At 41.4% G+C, this 18663-nt stretch overlaps 1 protein-coding gene and 1 long non-coding RNA gene across 4 annotated transcripts in view; one reads left to right on the top strand and one right to left on the bottom strand.

Annotated features, from left to right (window-relative positions):
• Positions 1–18663, bottom strand: part of LOC135973815 (uncharacterized) — a 1510190-nt gene that overhangs the window by 1270795 nt on the left and 220732 nt on the right. The window lies entirely within an intron of this gene.
• LOC135973854 (uncharacterized) overlaps positions 1–18663 on the top strand; it is a 136299-nt gene that overhangs the window by 1436 nt on the left and 116200 nt on the right. Inside the window, exons 1-4 of one of the 3 annotated variants that reach the window (XR_010590888.1) lie at positions 4199–4324; positions 5946–6044; positions 7163–7249; positions 8279–8450. This is a non-coding gene — a long non-coding RNA (uncharacterized LOC135973854). Of the gene's footprint in view, positions 1–4198; positions 4325–5945; positions 6045–7162; positions 7250–8278; positions 8451–18663 lie in introns of those variants that run through there. The other 2 variants (XR_010590889.1, XR_010590890.1) reach the window with 2 other exon arrangements.

The raw sequence follows: 18663 nt of genomic DNA on the forward strand, positions 1-18663 counted from the left end.
GAGCGCTGCCACCCTATATTGATTTCAGAAAAATAGACCACTCTCTGCTGACCCTTTGCCTTTTTAAACTGGCAAGCTGTGAAGAATTATGGAGATCCCTTCTTCTGTGTACATGTTCTGGGGACTGGCCAAAGATTTTTCTCTGACTCAGTTCTCTGTAAAAACACAAAGAAAACTTGTACAAATCAAACATTAGAACAGTGATGTCTGGTGGCTCATTTAGTTATGAATATGATAAACTTTAAACTACAGCAGCTTCAATATGAAGTAAATTATCTGTGTGTAGCAAATTAAAATTAGACACATTCTCAAGGCTGGGAATTTGTCCAGATAGAGAATGAAATTTGCTTCCTATCAAAGTGCAGTTCTACTCTCCTGGGTTTAGAATTGGCTCTCCTCAGTTCTGGAGAGGCATTGATTTGACAACCATGGAAAAGCATTGAATTCTCATTCTATAGTCCAGCTGCAGGGCAGTTTTGCTGAAGCGAGAGCAATTGAGAAGACCCTTGTTCCATTAGTAAAAATATCGAGTGAAATCCTCACCCCACTGAAGTTGATGAGGGGGGGGGGATTTTTCCATTGTCTTCAGTGGGGTCAGGATTTCACCTATTGACATAAGTCTGTAGCAGTTTGTACAAATGGTGCATTTAAAACACACTTGTGTTGCGGGAAATCCGAGATGTTAATTTCTCCATTTCCTTTTAATAGCGAACCCAAGTAAGAATAGGAACAGCTGAAGTGGAAAGCATACGTGAACTCAACGGGCTTACATTTAAAAAGGAGAGACCCTGCCCCTTTCAATAGGATGTGTGTATGTATCCAGAACTATAGGTTGTTTTGCTGGTTTTCAGAAGTAATCGCTTTATCTATAATCTATGGAACAAGACCCTGGTAGAAGAGGGAGGCAGTATGGTCTACTGTCTAGAGCACTGGACTGGGAATTGAGACCTGGGTTCTTATCCTTAACCTGCTCTTTGACCTTGTGCTTCTGTTTCCCTTCCTACCCTTTCCCTGTATCGTGCATCTAGACTGTAAGCTTTTTGGAGCAGGAGTTATCGTCTCACTTGGCATCATGAGGTCTGGTCTTGGTCGTGGGATGGAGGTGTCTCCAGATGCTACTAGAATATAAATCACCATAGCATGCTTCAGCCATTCGTGTATAGAAAGATACACTGTGAAAACAGTTGAGATTTCCATTTTAATGATAATGGAAATTGATGCAGAGAAAGCTGCAAACTGGGATTGGTTTTTCTTTATTGTATTTCTGTGGGATTTTTGTCCTTCCAGATCATACTCTTCAGGAAATAATGTAGGAACTATTCAAGGAGTAAAAGGTTTTACCGCATACTGTGTGGCTCAAATCCCCCTGGGGTTTACTCCCTGTCTCTTATAAATGCATAGTTTGTGTTTCCAATGGCTTTGACAGAATATTCAGAAGTTGCCAGAACTTCCAGCTTCAATTCTGACTGAGTCCAGAGGAAAGAATTTTGAGCCCATAATGCAGTAGGTAGCGCTTAAGTTACTTTCTGATACTGCACCAATTATTTTACAACCTACCCAGTCGCTGGTCTTGAGACTGTCAATAGAAAGTATATCAGAATGAATCTGATGGCATTTGAGTCTCCCTTTATTTTTTGCAATGCTTCTTTCCTCTTGGCAATTTGAGAGACGAAGGAGGTGTAGGAGAGGAAGGTCTGAAAGATTAAGTCAAATGAAGCATTCTGTTCTGAAAGAAAGAACGGGAGTTCTGTATTTCTTGTGCCCCAGGATCAGCCCCACACTGTTAAATTTATTGTGGTCTGGATTGTGTCTTTAGGTACAATCCTACCAACAGGTGCTGTGAAAGCTCCCTTCCCTTAGTGGTAGCCCTGGCAAGCATTGTATTTCAGCCATCTTTGAAATACAATGCTGTCTTGGCTCTCCCCTTGCTCCAGGGGTATGATTTGCTGCTGGCCTCCACCTCTGAAGGCCAGAACCAACTCTCCACCTATTCCTTGCTCTCCATGTACCTGGCTGACTCTGGTGGGGAGTAAGTGGGCTTAGTTCTGTGCACTTGGACTTGAGGAGGTCCTGGCAGCATCTGCAAGGCTGTAAGGGGGTCCTTATCTACATGTGTTGTCCAAGTCATAATCTATCCTGCTAACACACACAAGATTTCCAAAGCCATGACTTCCTCCCTTCACGGTCTGCTTTTACAAATGAGAAAACTTACTTGGGTCCTGATTCAGCAAGGCACTTAAGCACATGCTTCAGTTGCTCATGGAATAGGCAGAGACTTATGCACTCAAATCCCATTGATTCTTTTGCTGAACTGGGGCCTCGGACTTGCAGTCCCATCTCTTGTGTTTGCTGATTAAACCTTCTCCTTGAATATAACTTTCCCACTATTTTGTTTGGACTAAAATAAATGACTTGGTATGCATACATACACCTCTACTTCGATATAACGCTGTCCTCGGGAGCCAAAAAATCTTACCATGTTATAGGTGAAACCGCGTTATATCGCACTTGCTTTGATACGCCGGAGTGCGCAGCCCCCCCCCCTCCCGGAGCACTGCTTTACCACGTTATATCAGAATTCGTGTTATATCAGGTCGCATTATATCGGGGTAGAGGTGTATTTATGTTCTTATCCCATCCACTGGTGGGGAAGTCAGCATTAATCTTATCCAGTATGTCTGCATGGATTGGTTACACAAAAACCCAAACCAGTACAGCATGATGGGAAAGTGGAGGGGAGTGTAAAATATTCCTGACATGAATAGAAACAAATGTAAAAAGTTACCCTCATCTCACTTCCCAGAATCCTCCATACAACCCATCTGCTCTCTGGGAACTTGGAGTTGAATTCAACTTCAGACACCATCTTCTTGGCCTCAGGTTTACAGCTTAAGGGGCAGAGAGGTAAGTCTATTACCAAAGAAAAGAGAAGCAAGCGTTACCACCTTGCACCGCAAGTGCAGGTTTTAATCCTGCAAAAAGAAACTTCACCCTGAGTTTCCCTGTAACCACTTTGATTGTGTAAAGCACCAATAAAAATACTAGCCAAATGGCCAGCCAAGAGACAGAAGATGGGCAGCTCCTTCTGAATTGCTTATTTAAACTAAACTCAGGGCATGAAACTGAAAACAGAAAATCATACAAAATCTGGGTAAACAACCCTATTACTAATAAACCCATAGCATAAAACCTCAAAAAGCATCCTCCCACCTGGCACTGAGTGGTTCCACTCTTACCTCTGCCTTGATAAGATCCCCACCTCCCTTGGTCTTTGCTCTTTGTCAGAAGTTTGCAGTTAAATAGGTGGTAACAAAACCAAACATCAGAAAACATTTTAAAGAGTCAATGGGGCTGTGTGCAGGCCCCAGAATCTACCTGCATATGTGCAGTTGCAGGATTGAGGCCCAAGTTATTCTTAACTGGATAAGAACCATCCCTCCCCAGTGTGGATTTTTCTTAAATAACTGTGGTACCTGTGAATGAACAGTTCTTTTCAGACCTTTGCTCTGCTCATTTGAAGTGATGTAGTTTTTAATGGATGCATGTCATACTATATTTTCACTTCTCTTCAGCAGGAAGGGAAAGAATATAGGAATACAGTACAGTCCTGTAAGGGTTTCTTCCCCCCCCCCCTTTTTCCAGGGGCAAAGGATGGATATAGGACATCTGCTTATAGGACACTTTTAGAGCAGTCTTGGGTTGGGGAGCTTAAGTAGATCTACATTTCTCATGGGAAAGATTATATTATAATGCAACCATAGCTTTCCTGGCCCCTGGTCCTATGCAGGTATTTTTTCAGCAATCAGCTATACACCTTTAAAGAGGCTTTTCTGCTGTATATCCTTTCCAAGTTCAATTCAGAGGCACCTCCTCATTCTAGAGTTTTATGGGGGGGGGGGAAATGCCCAACTGATCTGCTTAACTTAGAACTGGAGCCAGCTGTTAGGTCAGTGAGGCATTTGCTTGCCCCTAATAAGTAATTGGAAAGCTAGTACTTGATTTGTTTAATAGGAAGACAGTAAATCTTTGAAGTGGGATCTGTGACAGGACTTGATACCCTGTCACTCAAATCCCCACCAACGTGGGTTAAGTGGGACCTAAATAGAGGACCAACTAATGAGAAGAGCCACAGCTGAAGGGCTAATTAGAGGGAGAAGCAACCCCAGCAACTGGGAGCAGATAAATAGGAAGGAAGCCCAGGAAGAGGTAGGGGGTGGAGAGGGAGAACCTAGCAGAAGTAACATCCAGTTCTGCCTTCTATTTGTCCTGCCTTTCTCCCCAGAAATGATGAAGGTGGCCTGGAGGAGTGTGGTGTGTACCTAAGGTGAGAGACACAGGGGGCCACCCCATGACACATCTTAAGGACAATAGGAGGGCAGTAATTAATTATTTTAATCTAAAGGAAACACAGTTGTGCAATCCAAAAATTATGCTATTATCCTAAGTATTTCAGGTTTAAGGGCTGTCCTATTCCAGTCTCAGATATGCAGGTGCATCTTGGAAAAAGCCAATATTGTGTGTCTATGGGTCTAAGAGTGAAACTGCTATCTAAGTGAAACAGGAAGGCTAGGAAAGATAGCTATCTGCAGTTCTTCCCACTCTGAGTGAAATCCTTGCTAAATCCGGGTAATTCAGTTCTGTGCAAGGGAAGGGTGGTGGCTGAGAAGATGAAATTCATCCTTCAACTTGGAGTATCCACTATTTGCTGAAATAGCCACTACAGTTCCTTGGTGCCAGTTGTTTGTTGAAAATGAATATTTTCATTCTCCTATATTGTCTTGTGATGAAGCCTTTCAAGAAAACAGATGAAGTTGCATTCTTTTTGTGTGTCTACCAATAGGAGACTTGCTGTGCCATTATAGCAGTAAAAGTTGTGTCAAATTAGCAAGTTGCTTGAGGGTGGCCTTTAAAGTGCGTCCTGTGAAGGTGACACTTAGCCTATGACAGCTAAGACTTTTTTTATAATTTTTTTTGGTGAGTTCCTGTTTTGCCTCCCAGACTGCAGCTTTTCTCCTATCCGATAGCTGTGATGACAGTTTATTCTTTGCACTTTGGAGATGTCAAAGGGCTTGTCACTCCCTAGAGGAAAACTTGGAATTGTCCGTGGTTGTAAAGTGTTCAAGGGAGATAAATATATTGTTCTTTCAAAAACCCCAGCACCTTGGTGCATGAGTGTTGAAGTTAAGCATTTAAAAGTCAGGCAATGACAAAGTTAAGTTTGGACATATAACCTTTACTCTGCCCACTTGTGCATTATGTCCCCATCCTTAATTACATGATTAATAATAGAAATGTCAATTTTTCTATTATTACTCCATATACACCGTTAACGGTTCTTACGCAGTAGACTACAGACTAAATATGACAGTACATCCTGCAAACACTTACTGCATGTGTAACTCTACTCATATTGAACTCAGTGGGACTGCTCATGTGAGTAAATACTTGGAAGGATGAGTCCCCAGTTAGCTTTATAGTTCATGGGCCCCACCCCTTAAACTGCATCTAAGAGAGGCTATGCTGCTGGTTGGAGAAAAGTGTTGTGTACATGATAGATGACTAAAGGCAGATCCCTGTGCCCATACAGAGCCCCAGTGATGCCTATGGCTCTATGAAAGCGTGCTGCCTGCAGTCCTAAGTCAATCAGAGCAAAGCCAGGTCTCACCACAATACTCACGAGAATTAGGTTGTCACAGTCCTTACAGAGCTTTGCAGGGGTGTAAGGAAGAAAGAGTGATTGCTGGAGTAAGGGTAGCCCAGATTGTGGCAGCTGGCACTATTTGTTTAATTCCTACCCCCATGCACAAGTAGGCAGGGAGGAATGGGGAGTAGAAGGAGCTCTGGCATTGTCCCTCCCCCACTCGCTGACTGGATTAGCTGTTTGGCCATATGGACAGGAGTAATTTGCTGACCAGAAGGAGTGAAGTAATTTCTTCCTCTTGCAGGGCATGGGACAAGCTGGGGTGAAATTATGACTTGGAGTCACTGTTTCTTCTTTGGTCCTCTGCTGAGGTGGTGCAGTTACATGCTGACCTCCATTCAAGGTAGGCTGTGATGTTACAGTCTAGCTATTTGAAATGTGTCAAGGACACAGCCATTGCCATTTCCCACCTTGTCATTTGTGCTCTAATGCTATATTTAAAAACAAACACAAAACCAGCCAATACCCCGCCCCCCCAGGCAAATGGTTGATCCTCCCACATGAGTTCCCAAACTTCCTAGAAAGTTGTCTTCAGACAGAGACCAAGCACAGGAAATTTCATCCTAAATGGTGAAAGTTTGGGAAGCATCTTAATACAGGGACTTAGGATGGGAATGCTCATGCTACCTTTTGCTATTGGAACACTTTTTGGTATCTTCAGTTGGGTGAAACAGTGCTGTTTAACTGCAAAGTTATTTATGAACAAACTTATTATTCGGTCATGTATTAAGGAAACATACTTGAACCATTAGTTGTCCTGTATTCATAAAAGGATTTCTTTGTTCACTTTCTTGCTTTATAAGTTCTTGGGTTTTAAGAAGGCGTTTAGAAGTATAGCAGGGACACACACAACCTGCAAATCAAGTCCTGGGCTGGCAGGGAACCATTGTTAAGTGGCAATCTCTCACTTGGGGGGAAAAATGTATTGTAGAGAGTCTAGCAAAGCTCTTATTCTTCTTGAAGCCTTCTTGCCAGTCAGCAACAACTGTGGGCAGAGACAGAAACCTGGCTGTTCTAAAAACTGAAGACTCTGGCACCATTCCCTGCCAGCTACAGTTATTAAAAATATGCTGAAGTAGCACCATCCAGCAGTTTGAAATATTTCAGACAGCGTGATGATAACCCATCCGCACCTATCCTCCTCATAGCATGGCAGAAACAAAAAACAAAAACAGTGTTCTGAGGAAAATGTGGAAAAGTTTCTTATTACCTTGCACCAAAATCAATATTGTCTGTGTTGGGGGACAGGGAGCTCTTGAAGAACTTTTGCTGCATATCTGAGGGTTGAATGCCCAGCAAGCTTCTGAGACCGAGGTTTGATAGAAATGAAACACTTGCCTTTCCGGAGTTAGAAATGTCATGGAGGCATGCTGTAGCCATGGGGAGGAAAATGAGAGAGAGAGAGCGAGACTTTAAAATTAAACTGTTTCAAATTCAGTAAACTCATTGTCTTTGCTCTAGATAAAGTTGATCCTGGGAACTGGCATAACTACTATTTAGAAATGGGAAAACTAATTCTGCAAAGACTGATGCATATGCATTACTCATGTAAGTAGTCCTACTCTACTCCTCAAGACTATTCTCATGTGTAACTACATGCACAGGTTGTATTGCACTGGTATCAGTAAACAATACATCTCTCTCCCTAGTGTGACCACAGTTACACTGATATAATGACGGCCTTGTCTACACTAAAAGGGTTTACCAGTATAGCTATGCTAGCTGGAGATACATCTTAGACCAGCAAAAGTTCTTTTATACCAGTTCTCTGAATGAAATAAGCTAAGGGAATTTTTGCCAGTACAACTGCATCTACACTAGGGCTTTTGCTGGCTTAGCTATGCTGGTCAGGGGTGTGACTTTTTTTTCACACTCCTAACAGCTGTAGCTATGCCAGTAAAACTTAAATGTAGATGAGGCCTAAGCTTCTTGGGAGAGGGACTGTCTTTTTGTTCTGTGTCTGTCTAGTCCCTAGCATAACTGGGTCCAGTCCATGACTGGGTACTATGGAAATACAAGTGAGGATAACTGCTTACATCAATGGTTGTACTGCTATCACTCCTTTGGTAAAAACATCACACCCCTGACCAGCATAGTTATACCACGTCTACTGTGGTATAACTTAAGTAGACCAGGCTTAAGTCCACAGCAGCTTTGACCAGCTGCCAGTTATTAATGAAAGCCCCATGTAAATGTTATGGTTTCATTATCTGTGTAGTTTAGGCAAAGTAAATCATCAACTTAATTATGACACTTTTACTTGAAACTTTAATTACTAGCTTTACAATTAACACTACTATAACTGGAGGAAAAAAGTTCTCCCTCTTTCTGTTGGTTTACATTGTGAATTTGGCAGTGCTTGGTCTCAGTTTGTTAGTGAGTGCTATCAGATGAATTGGAGTAACAATGCATGATGTCCAGTTAAACTGGTCTGGGACTGTAAGATTCCTGTCCACATAAGCAGGCGATAGAGTTAAGTGATCTCCACCTAAGTGGAGACTACTATATGAAGACACATGCACTGCAGGAGGCACTAACAGACACATGGATGGACCTGATTTTTTTTTTTTTCCCCAGAGCTGCTAAGCATGAACAGCCCTTGTTGACTTCACCAGAAGTTGTGGATGCACCTCACCTCTTAAAACTGGGCCGGAAGAATCTCTCTCAATCCTTGTTGAAGGCCAAAAAACGCAACATCAGACTGGTACTAACTTCTCATGAGAAAAATCCATTTAATTCTATCTCTGAAGTGAGTCAACAGACTCTTGTGTCGGAGCTTGTGAAATTGTTGATAAGGTTCAGTAGAGGATGACAATCCCTCACATATTTGACAACTGGTCAGAGAACCTGCCCTTCTGCTGTTTGATCCTACAGCCACAGACACCAAATTTGTTGTAGGTTGTAGGATTATTATTTAAACCAGTGTATTGCCATGAACAAGCCAGTGTTTTAGAACAGACACGAGAGGTACTTTAGTCTGTCTTTGATATCCTGTTCTGCTGGCATCTGAGAGCAGCAGCATTACCAAATGTCCAAATGGATTATTCCATTCAGACAATTAGCCCTCTTCTGGAAGGAAGGTATGCCAAAATAAGAGCTACAACAGGAGCCGCTTGCTGAAGAAAATGCCAAACTCCTCTCTGGAGCATTTTGTCTGTGGATAAATACTAATGTGTTTAGACCTTAAACAAAAAATTGGTGAAATCCTATTATAGGTTTAATGATGCAAGGAAGAGACATGCATCAAAAAGCTTCCTGTAAAGTCTGCAGAGCCTGTCTGTGGATAATCCCCATTACAATGTGCTGTCAAACTGGTCAGGTGTAATGTGCATTAGCAGAGCTGCTGCATAGGGAGAAGGTTGCCCATCCACAGCAGAAACGGATCAATATCAAAACCTTGGATTTCAAACCCCTCCTTTAAGCACGCCGGGTAATCCTAGTTCTGGAACCAAAGTCTATGTGTGAAGGTCCGTACCCTGCAGTTCATAATACCATAGTTTTCTCCTTAGTTGTTCCCCAAAACAATGACACTTAAGATAGTTTCCCTATGTGTGCAGCAACATAATAACAGTACAGTCTGAGCATTAAAACAATGCTAAATATGAACATGATAAATGCTAACGATTGACCTCTTGCAACTAATTTTATTAACACTCAGAATCTTTATCACCAACAAAGTATAGTTATTTGGTTAAAGACTTTTTTCTGATGACAATTGTCAGATACTTTTGCAGGGAGTTTTTAGAAGGGATCATCTAGTCTGACCGCCTGCACACTGCAGGCCACGGAACCTTGCTCACCCACTACTGTAATAGACCCATAACTGCTGGCTGAGTTATTGAAGTCCTCAAATCATTATTTAAAGACTTCAAGTTAGAGAATCCACTAATTTAAACCTGTAAGTGACCCATGCCCCATGCTGCAGAGGAAGGCAAAAAAGCCACTAGGGTCTCTGCCAATCTAACCTGGAGGAAAATTTCTTCCCAACCCCAAATATGGTGGTCAGTTGGGTCCTGTGAATTTTGGCAATAGCCAGACACCAGGAAAGAATTCTCTGTAATAACTCAGCGCGTTCCCCATCTAGTGTCCCATCACTGGCCATTGGGGAATGTTTGCTACTAGCAGTCACAGATTGGCTATATACCATTGTAGGCAGTCCCATCAGACCATCTCCTCCATAAACTTATCAAATTCAGTCTTGAAGCCAGCTAGGTGTTTTTTTGCTCCCACAGCTCCCCTTCGAAGGCTGTTTCAGAACTTTACTCCTCTGATGGTTAGAAACCTTCATCTTATTTCAAGCTTAAATTTGTTGATGGCCAGTTTGTTGTGTCAACAATGGCGCAACATTTTAATTCTATTGAAAAGACACAAAGGTAGTTAAGCCTCTAATGCACGTCCACAAATACACAGAGGCTGATACCTTCTCACCCAATGTGTCTCAGTAGGCGTATCATGTGGTCATGGGACAGCGGGTATGATCACCATGCATGGCTATGTGCAGGCTAAAGCCTGTGAGTTAGAGAAGTAAGCTGAGGGTTTCAAAGGTGGTTAAGGAAGTTTGGCTTTCAGTGGAATTCTAGGTGAGTTTGGTGCTCAACTTTCTTTGGCCCCTTAGAAAATCCCAGATGGAACATCTGTTTGGTAAGGTTTTAGTCAGCCCCTTGCTGGTATGGGAGCATGCTTTTTGTGGCTTGACTATGATATGCACCGTGGAATGAATGACTGTTCAGCTGCATGATGAAAGCAATGATTCATATTTAAGGCGGTGGTTATGGGACAGTGCAAGTTGAGCTGCTGTAGCATACGAGCCCTTTTGACACTGAATTATGTTGTCAAATGATACACACTTCCTTCTGCAACCCAGAGAAGGATGAATGGAAAATTTCACTGAGTGCTTTATTGGCCAACTGACAGTGGTGGCTGATAATACTGCGATGCGCTTGTGGCGAGGATAACAGAGCGGTGAAGAAAAAAAAAAGCAAGAAGGTAATTGACACTTGCAAGGACAAGGACAAAATATACAAATCATACTGGAGATAGAGAAATGCTCAGGCTTATGATGGCAGTGTGTTTGGGGTACATGATGTTATCACAAGATATGGTAGCTCGTTTATCTTGCTGTGAAATGCACAGACTAGACACGTCAGTTTTGGAAACTATTCTGAACCACAAGAGCTAGGGAAAATAACTTTGCAATGTACTTAGTTCTGGTAATGAATTAAGATAGTGAAGACTGAAACACAGAGTAGTGAGTGCACTATATGTGCAGTCTATTGGCACATTAACCTTGAGTCTTCCTCTTTTATGGTTGATGCAGAGGCAGAATTATATAACAACACAAGTACGGAACTGGTGAGGCAGGGCCAGATTCTCAACTGGTGTAAATTACTGTAGCTTTATTGAAGTCAATAGTGCTACACCAATTTACACAAGCTAAGAATCTGGCCTAAAAGTTTGGTTTGTGCCAAGTTAGACTAGTTCACGTTTGTACCACTGCTGTTGATGGACCATGATCTGAATAGAGTGGCAAAGAGGTAGCGTGTAGGTAACTTTGTTTGGTGGTTTTGTGGTAGTCAAACAGTATGTTGAGGATAAACCACAAACCTCATAAAGTCACACTTTTTTTTTTAATCTAGGGTTCAAGAGGTTACAATTTATACATGACACCATTACACTTTAGTGCACTCAATGTACTACATGGATTTAAAGATGCGTGTCTGTTCATCTCCAAGTGTGCATGTAACCCCTTTAATTGTTCATACAAGTTACACAGTAACTGCATTAAGAGAAGAGTGCTTTGATTCTGGAACTGTTTCCTGCTAATCTAAAGGTAGAGAGGGGAGTAGAGAGGGTTAAAGCTAGAAGCAAAATTTAACTTAATGGGGTAAAAACCCTTTGATTAAAAAGTTTGATTCTGTAGACAAATAATAGTTGGTTTTCACCCTACAACATTTGTTAAACTTTCTAATAGCTCTATGAAAAATACCCCATTCCTATGAATAATACTTCTGATTTTCAAATTGACTATATTGAGAATATTTACCAAAGAATAAATAGAATTCATTATCTTGATTTTTCTTAAAACTGGAATTGCTGAAGCCTATCCCCCATTACTGTATCATACAGTTTTTGTAAAATTTGTAATGAACAGGCCTGACATTTTATTTGTTCTAAAGTTGAAAAACCGTCACTTTTTGTTAATATTCAGTGTAATTTCCCTAGTCACCTTTTTCAGTGAAAAATGTTTATCACAAATAGTGTTATGTATGTAGCAGAAAAGTTAAAAGAATTGAATTCTGTCCTCAAGTGTGGTGTTAGCATGCTCTTCTTGAATACATTAGTTGGCTGATCAATTAGATGTACAAGGTGTTGTACTCAGTTGTTATTGCTTGCTTAAATTACTCCATAATGAAAACTAAGCATTGTGCAGAAGATTAATCAGTTAGGTTTTGAGGACACTGAGGCTGGCATGGGGAGGGTAAATTTCATATTCCTGCCTCATTACAACTCCTTGAATGAAAGGGAGGCTCCTTCTTTTCTTTGTCTTTTCTTCTTCTTCTTTTTTTTTTTCCTTTGAAGCTCTAGCTATTGCTGGCTATAGTCCTGCTGCAACTTTTATATAGTGCCCCAGTCTCCAGGGACAATATTGTGAATGTTTGAAATGAATATACACTTCCATTTACTTCTGTAAAGGACCTATTTTAAATAACATAGTGGCTTCAGGACTGGATTTGGGTAGAGTCTAATGGAGCAGAAACAGAATCACTTGAATTCCAGTATATAGGCTTCAGTGGCCTAGCAAGTATTCTGGGTCAGGTTTCAACCCCAGACTGAAATGGGGGGCCCACACAAAGCAGTGGCAGTGGGGAGAGAAAGATGAACCTCTCAGATAAGAGGGAAAGCTATATCACAGGGAGCTGGAGAAATGTTGCTTCTGGCTAAATACCAAATAGATATAATGTGCAAATAAAACTTATTTTCTTATGAATTTTAAAATCTACACATGAAATGAAGATCATAAGGGTTAAGACTTCTCTGTTTTGAAAGAGCTTATTTGGTTAAAGAATTGGGATCAACTACTTTACATCAGGGGTTGATCTACTGGGTTTATGATTCACAAAGGTTATTTTTACTTGCAACTGTGGTCAGAGGTGGATTAGGGGTTTCTGAAACCCTGGGCCAGAGCAAGTGAGGGCCCCTCCCCACCTCTTCCACCTGCAGTCCTCCCAGGGCTCCTGCCAGGGAAATGGGGTTGGGGTGTGGGGCTTGCCCTGCTCCACCTGCCTGGCGCTCCTGCTGGGGAGTATATTACATCAATGTTGTTCCTTTAACTATATAGACTTACTATCTCATTTAAAAAAAAATCAAGTTAGTTTGACAGGGTCTATTTTCCATAAACCTGTGTTGAATTGCATTAATTACATTACTCTCTCCTTTAGTTCTTTTTTTATCGAGTCCCATATCAGCAGCTCTGTCAAGGCTGTATCCCCACTTTGAACTTTAGAGTACAAAATGTGGGGGCCTGCATGAAGACTTCTAAGCTTAACTACCAGCTTAGGTCTGGTTCACTGCCACCATCCCAATGGATTCCCTTCCCTGGGAAGCCTTGAGAAACGGTGAATACAGATCCAAACCCCTTGGATCTTAAAACAAGGAGAAATTAACCATTCCCCTCCTTCCTCCCACCAACTCCTGGTGAATAGAGATCCAACCCCCTTGGATCTTAAAACAAGGAGAAATTAACCATTCCCCTCCTTCCTCCCACCAACTCCTGGTGAATACAGATCCAACCCCCTTGGATCTTAAAACAAGGAGAAATTAACCATTCCCCTCCTTCCTCCCACCAACTCCTGGTGAATACAGATCCAATCCCCTTGGATCTTAAAACAAGGAGAAATTAACCATTCCCCTCCTTCCTCCCACCAACTCCTGGTGAATACAGATCCAACCCCCTTGGATCTTAAAACAAGGAGAAATTAACCATTCCCCTCCTTCCTCCCACCAACTCCTGGTGAATACAGATCCAACCCCCTTGGATCTAAAACAAGGAAAAAATCAATCCGGTTCTTAAAAAGAAGGTTTTTAATTAAAGAAAAAGGTAAAAATCATCTCTGTAAAATCAGTATGGAAAATAACTTTACAGGGTAATCAAACTTAAAGAGCTCAGAGGACTCCCCTCTAGTCTTAGGTTCAAAGTACAGCAAACAAAGATAAACACTCTAGTAAAAGGTACATTTACAAGTTGAGAAAACAAAGTAAAACTAAGACGCCTTGCCTGGCTTTTTACTTACAAGTTTGAAATATGAGAGACTTGTTTAGAAAGATGGGGAGAACCTGGATTGATGTCTGGTCACTCTCAGTCCCAAGAGCAAACCCACAACCCAAACAAAGAGCACAAACAAAAGCCTTCCCCCCCCCCTCAAGATTTGAAAGTATCTTGTCCCCTTATTGGTCCTTTGGGTCAGATGCCAGCCAGGTTACCTGAGTTTCTTAACCCTTTACAGGGAAAAGGATTTTGGAGTCTCTGGCCAGGAGGATTTTATAGTACTGTACACTGGAGAGCTGTTACCCTTCCCTTTATAGTTATGACAAGCTCCATTATCTTTCACGTGATCTAAGCCAATTTTCATTAATGATCTGGAGGATGGCGTGGACTGCACTCTCAGCAAGTTTGCAGATGACACTAAACTGGGAGGAGTGGCAGATACACTGGAGGGTAGGGATAGGATACAGAGGGACCTAGACAAATTAGAGGATTGGGCCAAAAGAAACCTGATGAGGTTCAACAAGGACAAGTGCAGAGTCCTGCACTTAGGACAGAAGAATCCCATGCACTGTTACGGACTAGGGACCGAATGGCTAGGAAGCTTTTCTGCAGAAAAGGACCTAGGGGTTACAGTGGATGAGAAGCTGGATATGAGTCAGCAGTGTGCCCTTGTTGCCAAGAAGGCTAATGGCATTTTGGGCTGTGTAAGTAGGGGCATTGCCAGCAGATTGAGGGACGTGATCATTCCCCTCTATTCGACATTGGTGACGCCTCATCTGGAGTACTGTGTCCAGTTTTGGGCCCCACACTACAAGAAGGATGTGGAAAAATTGGAAAGAGTCCAGCGGAGGACAACAAAAATGATTAGGGGGCTGGAGCACATGACTTATGAGGAGAGGCTGAGGGAACTGGGATTGTTTAGTCTGCAGAAGAGAAGAATGGGGGGGGGGGGGTTGATAGCTGCTTTCAAATACCTGAAAGGAGGTTCCAAAGAGGATGGATCTAGACTGTTCTCAGTGGTACCTGATGACAGAACAAGGAGTAATGGTCTCAAGTTGCAGTTGGGGAGGTTTAGGTTGGATATTAGGAAAAACTTTTTCACTAGGAGGGTGGTGAAGCACTGGAATGGGTTACCTAGGGAGGTGGTGGAATCTCCTTCCTTAGCGGTTTTTAAGGTCAGGCTTGACAAAGCCCTGGCTGGGATGATTTAGTTGGGAATTGGTCTGCTTTGAGCAGGGGGTTGGACTAGATGACCTCCTGAGGTCCCTTCCAACCCTGATATTCTATGGTAGGCCTATAAATATCCACGTCATCTTGTGTACCTTTATAAAAATAAAAAATTGGCATATTAGCTTTCTTCCAGTCTTCTGGAACTTCCCAGTACTTCAAGAACATATTGAAAATGAACATTAATGGTCCAGCAAGCTCATCAAACATCTTTTAAAACTCTTGGATATAAGTTTCAGGGCTGCTCTTTATAAAATGTTTAACTTCAGTAGCTTGTTTAACATTCCCCAAAGATACAAGTGGAACGGGAAGAGTGTTATCACCATATGATGAGACAATATCATTTGTTTTTACCTCAGATCTAGAATAGAAATACTTATTCAACACTTCTGCATTATTGATAATTCTACCATTTCTATCTAGTAATGGACCAATACAATTGTCAGAATTCTTTTTGTTCCTAATATATTTAAATGCCTCCTGCTCATTGTTCTTAACGCTGCTAGCCATAGATTTCTCTTTGTGTACTTTTCGCTTTCCTTATCAATTTTCTACACTTCCTAACTTCTGATTTATATTTATTATTATCAACTTCCCCTTTCTTCCATCTGTTCTAAATATTTAATTTTTATAGCTGTCCTCGTTTCTCCTTTAAACCAAGTGAGTTTTTTAACCAGCACAGCCTTCTACCTTGATTGTGGCATTTTGGACATCTAGTAAGGTGTTCTTAAATTATCTCAATTCTTATTCACATTTTTTTTCTGATTAAGTTCTTCATCATAGCTGATGTCTCAATTGTTTCAGATTTGTGAAAATGGCCCCTGGAAACAGGTAATGCCATTTTTTGACAGAGTGAAACTTCCCCTCCCCTTTTGCTCACTTGATCCTTCCTAAATAGGTTATAATTATTGATGTGTGTGGTGGTGTTGTGTTTTTTTTTTTAAACATTCCAATCCTGCAAATCATCCAGGTTTAAGTAATACCAACTAGATTGAATTAATGCTCATAAATGAGCAATTCCAATTCCTCTTGTTTACCTCCTAGTGTTGGTGTAGAGGCAATTCAAGAACAACTACTTCTCTTCAGATCCTTTGGTTCTTGATTAATTTTGTTCTCAACATCTCAGTTTTGTGCTAAGTGACTTTGCACATCATCCCTCTTTATACCTTCCCCTTTTTTTATTAGTTTAATATCCTCCTGACTACTCTAGCCAGCTTGTCCACAAGGAGGTTGGTCTGTCTTCTACTGAGCTGGAGGCCATCCAAACAATATAGCCCCATCTCCTCTTAGAAGTTGGACCAATGTTCCACAAAGCCAAAACTCTCTATCCTATACCATGTACCTAGCCAGCAGTTCACTTCCAGAATCTTCTTTTGTGTCTTCCTTTGTTCCTGGGATGGTGGCTCTCAGAACATCACTTGGACATTCTTCTTCAACATGCTTCTAAGTTCCCTGAAACCATCTATACTCTGCAAGATATCCCGTAACTCAGTGTCGTTACTACCGGTCTGACCCATGAACTTGGCTGTCCATTAAAGGCCTTTGCCATGTGTAAGTCATGACTGGGAAAGAAACGTGTTATACATACGTTGTGCAGCTTAATATCTGTGGAGATGTAAGTGCATTTTTGGAGACATGACATAAACTATTTATGCCTGCATGTTTGTAGCGCTAGATCCCCAGCTCGTGTAAATCAGCATAGCTCCACTGAAATTATGCCATCTGAGGATCTTGCCCCCTACTCTCTTGCTGAGCTAACTGAATTGGGGATCTCTAACAGGGTCAAAGAAGATAAAGTGCACAACATTCAAATGTGCTTTTCTAGCAATTTGGCTTAACTCAAGCTGAAGAGCTAATAAAAATTGTCTCCATATTGCTGAGTATTATTAAAGATGTTGCATATCTGAACAGCTGTGAAGGATTAGTAGCAGTAAAAATAAATTATACATAAAATCAAAAGGGAGCTTATATATTGATTCCACCAAGCTGACATAGAGTAAAATAAAACCCATAAGACGTATCAATAGAATTATATTATAATAATATAATTATAATATTGCCTGGCAGTAGGTTGTATTTTAAATAAAATTAGTCTCACAACCTTAAAATGTCAGATAATAAACATCTTCACAGGCTAGAGGCTCATCTCACTTAACTCAGAAATATTAGATGTCTGTCTAATCATAGTACTTTAATATACAGTGAAAAGACCCACGTGGAAACCAGAATAGTATGTTTGTTCTGTTCATCCTATTGAATTATAATATTGGTCTCTCTCTCCAAATTTTGCATTTTTTTGGTAACTTCTCTATAGCTGTAATTTTATTGAAATGAGAATATAAAATACAGACTAAAGTAGTGCGGTATGTCCTAGTACAGTGACGAAAGTAAAGGCAATTCATATGGCAAGACAGGTGCAAGTCAGTAACAAGGGTGGGTAAGCACAGAACAGGTCTATGCTTACCAGATACTGACCCGGTGCTCCCCTCTATTGGATGGTATGTAGGGGAGCCAAATGGCATTAACTAAGTGGATATTGGACATGGGACTCAATGAAGAGGAAATAAAACTACACCTCTACCCTGATATAATGCTGTCCTCAGGAGCCAAAAAATCTTACCGTGTTATAGATGAAACCGCATTATATTGAACTTGCTTTGATCTGCTGGAGCACGCAGCTTGCCCCCCTGGAGTGCTGCTTTACCGTGTTATATCCGAATTCGTGTTATATTGGGTCACGTTATATCGGGGTAGAGGTGTATGTGGAATGTCATCACTGACCCCTCTGTACAAGCCCACGTGGCACTCTGGGTATGTACTTGTGTTGTCAGCCCATGCCGTCACGTCTTCGCTGTTGTTTTTAACCATGCTAGCTAGATTAAAGCGAGTGCAGGTATGCCTACCCTAGCTGCAATCACGCTTTTGATTACAGTGACAACATAGATCACTAAGGCCCACAGTCAGCTCCAGGGATAAAGGCATGTCTGTAGCTCAGCATTAAACACTTTCTTTCATTTTAAAGACTTGTGTTCTTGCCTCGCTCACCTGGATAGCCTGATGCTTTAGCATCTTACAACTCTGAGGTATGGACTATACTATGTGGTGAGGAGAAAATGGAAACTTATATGTTTGAGCCCTTGGAGAAAGATGCTGGATTTAAATCATCATGACTGAGAGAATTCAGATGTAGTAAAACCTGCAAATCATCAATAAAAGATGATACAGGAAGAGAATCTCTGGACTGGGTAAGTTCAATTCCCAGATCTACCAAAGACTTACTGTTTGACCTGGATAAATTGTTTCAACTCTCTGCTTAGCTCCTAATCTGTAAAGCAGGAAATATCCTCTTCTCCCACCTTTGTCTCATTTAGATTGTAAACTCTCTGGGAGTGGGGACAGTCTTTTTCTATGAGTGGTGCCTGGAGCAATGGGGCCCTGATCTCTGTTGGAGGCCTATAGGAGCTACTGT

This window comes from Chrysemys picta, chromosome 10 (assembly GCF_011386835.1).
Source record: "Chrysemys picta bellii isolate R12L10 chromosome 10, ASM1138683v2, whole genome shotgun sequence".
Taxonomy (NCBI): Eukaryota; Metazoa; Chordata; order Testudines; family Emydidae; genus Chrysemys; species Chrysemys picta.